The following is a 3131-nucleotide window of genomic DNA, read 5'->3' as shown; positions in this document are numbered from 1 at the left end:
ATCAGAGAGGAGGAGCAGAGATGCAGGCGCTCTTCTGCTCCGTTTTTCCTCTTCTTTTTTCCATACCTCCTTGAAACAGCACAGTACCCTGACAGATCTGTGCCAGCGTCACCTCTTGGGCCTCAGCCACATGAGCTGGAGTCCTCCTTCAACCCAGCTTTAAACCCAAATAACATGCCCCAATTGATGTCAAAAAGAATAGTTTGCATCCCCTATTTCAGTACCAAATCTGGGGTGAGAGGTGATGCCAATGAGATAAGGCAAAACTTGTAATTGTTGTTAACTAGCACCATGAGAAATTTATTCTCCGCTGACTGACAGCAGAAATTGACACTAGCAAGCAAGTTTTTGCAAAGCATTTTATTTCCCAAATACTCATTTTCAAATTAAAGCTGCCAAAATAACTGTTACTTTGGCAAATAACAGTTGGGAAGTAAAACGCTTTGCAAGAACCTTGCTTGTTACGCATTTCCATCTTAGAATCAGCCATTGGGATGCTGAGATTTCACTGAAAGCCAAATATTCCCCTACTGTGAGTATTCGTGATTGATGAAGATGTTCAGAAAAAAAAAAGCCACTAAGAAGCAAATAGGGGTGCCAAAGTAACAAGGGAATCGAACGAGCAATGGGATTTACTAGGTCTGGCTCTGCAGGCGGTCGCCAAAGGGGTTCACAGATGACTTTAAGGGGGTTCTCCACAACAGGGATGCCTTGGTCTCCTCCCTGCGCCACCAATTCTCTGCACAGAAACGATTACCCTGAGCCCCTCTGTTAAGTACGGTTCAACAGTCGCTGTGGCTGAACAACACACACAGAGTGACTGGTTAACCCTCGTTTCCTTAGGATAAAGTTAAAAAACTGCTGAAGTGAGTAATAGCACTCAGAGCTTCTGCACAAAAGGGGAGGCAGAACTATGGCAGACTGGTGTTAGATCTTCTGATGAAAATTAATCTCTGCTAGAAAGCACAGTTTCACCTGGATCAAAACCATTTGTAAAAATGTTTGAAGCAGGAGAAAGAAGAAAGTTTAGCTTCAGCACTCTCAATACGATAGTGAGTCTTCCCCTCAATTCAAATAATGTTTTTCATCAGTTTATCTCCAATTAATACATTTGATAGCACAAAAACGTAATTCCACACTGAACAAAGACCTTCCATCAACCTGAAACAAGCTACAACCAAAAAAACATGACTAAACCACAGAAACAGCCAGTAAGGCAAACTGCAACGAGTAACTCCCAAAGCTTTACCCAGCACAGCAGCAGCTCCGAAACCGGTGCCCTGCCCCACACTGCCCGGGTCCCTCCATCCCCACCTGCAAACCAGGAGAGCAGCTGCTCACCGTGCAGGGATCAACGTGTTAACAATCGCCGTGCAGCACAAACAGCAGCAACACTTCAGTAGGAAGAAACAAGCAATGCAAAGGGCCATTTTGTGAACCTCAAATTGAAAGAGAAAAGCTTCTACAGCTTCTGCTCAACCTCACTCCCGGGGTGCAGATGGCCAGGGAGCCCCGCAAGTGACACTAAACCCACTCTCCACATCGGAAACATCATCCTCAGGAGACAGCCAGAGCGATGCCTCCAGATGCATCCTCCACGCAACAAGAGGTCCGTCCCCAACAGCGGCAGTGATGCTCACAGCCATCAATGCCAGCTTTTGCGCAGGGCAGGGGAGCACAACTCCATACTTTAGTCCTAAGCAGCACTATTTAAAGTTTCACGGTACAATAAAGGCAATAAATTAGAAGCGATGATTCCTTAATGCTGTCTGGGCAGCAAAGACCACAGAGATCCATCTCAACACAGATACCAACTCTCTTCTCTCATTTTGCAAATGCTAAAGCACGTAAAAAAAAAAAAAATTTAAATTAAGGGGAAGGTTACCAGCAGGATGGTCTCACTTCTGGCCCCTCTCGAGTTGGTGGGCATTTTATCCTTAATGACAATGACAGCCCATTTGGTCTAACTGATTATTTGGGAAGAAAAAAAATTTCCATTGTTTCTTTATGTTAACAGAGAGCTGGTGTGTAACAAAGAGGAAGAAAGGCAGCCTGCGTGCTGCTGGCAGGTTGGTAAGAAATTCTCAAGGTCTGATCGATACCAAGAAAAAAGCACCTCTCCTCTGGTCTGAGTCTGGAGCGTTATTCAAGCACGGCAGCTCGTTTTCTTTAGCTAGGATGATCTGAGGCTAATGAACACAGAAAGAAGAATGGAGTCGATTGCAGGCATTTCTAACCCTTTATATGCAAAAAAAAAGAGCGAGCAGAGGTATACAGGCGCATGCATGAGCATCTCCAGGAGCGGCCGTACGTCTCTCCGGGCACCTGCTTGCTGGGCGAAACCTAAAAGCACATGATATTCACAGAAAGTTGGGAGCAACTTCTTCTGGAAAAAAAACCTGACAAAAATCAAAATGCCTTTAAAAGAACAAAAAGCCATTGTTGTGGGAAACCCCGGCAAGGTATTTAAAGCAAGACGACTACGGCGACCCTTAGGAAGACCTCCAGGAGAGGAGCCCCTGGCTTTCCCCGCGCCTCTGCCCGCTCCGCACAGGTGGGGAAGGGGATGCCCGGGCCGTGCCTTTGTCTCCCGGCCGCCGCCGGCCCGCTCCGGCCCCGCCGAGGCGGGGGCACCGGCTGCCAGGACGGACCGGCTCCGGGGAGCGCCGCGCCCGCCCGCGGCCCCGCAAGGTCGAGCCTCCGCCCGCGCCGCTCCGCCCCGGCAGCCGCCGCGCACCCTGCGCGGATCCCCGCGCCCCGCTCCGCCGCCCCTACCTCGGCCGCCGCCGTCACGCCGCCCCCAGCGCCATGTTCCCGCGCCGGCTACATCCGGGCCGCGGCCGCCGCTCGGCACCGCTCCGCTCCGCTCGGCACCGCTCCGCTCCGCACGGCCCGCAGGTGCCGCCGCCCGCCCCCCGCGCGCCGAGCCAGGGCGGGGCGCGGCACCGCCCCCGCGCCGGGACGGGCCGGCAGCAGCGCCCCGCCCCGCCCGGCGCGTGCCTCTGGGCGCGGGGCGGCGCGCGGCGAGGGCGCTGCTGGCGGTGCGGGGCTGCGGGGCGACTGGGCGGGTTTGCTCCGGAGCAAGAGGCAGCAGCTGCGCACCTGCCCGTAGCATCTGTCCTCAGACTTTG

This window comes from Calonectris borealis, chromosome 3 (genome assembly GCF_964195595.1).
Source record: "Calonectris borealis chromosome 3, bCalBor7.hap1.2, whole genome shotgun sequence".
In the NCBI taxonomy this organism is placed as follows: Eukaryota; Metazoa; Chordata; class Aves; order Procellariiformes; family Procellariidae; genus Calonectris; species Calonectris borealis.
Note: the sequence above shows the minus strand (reverse complement) of the source record.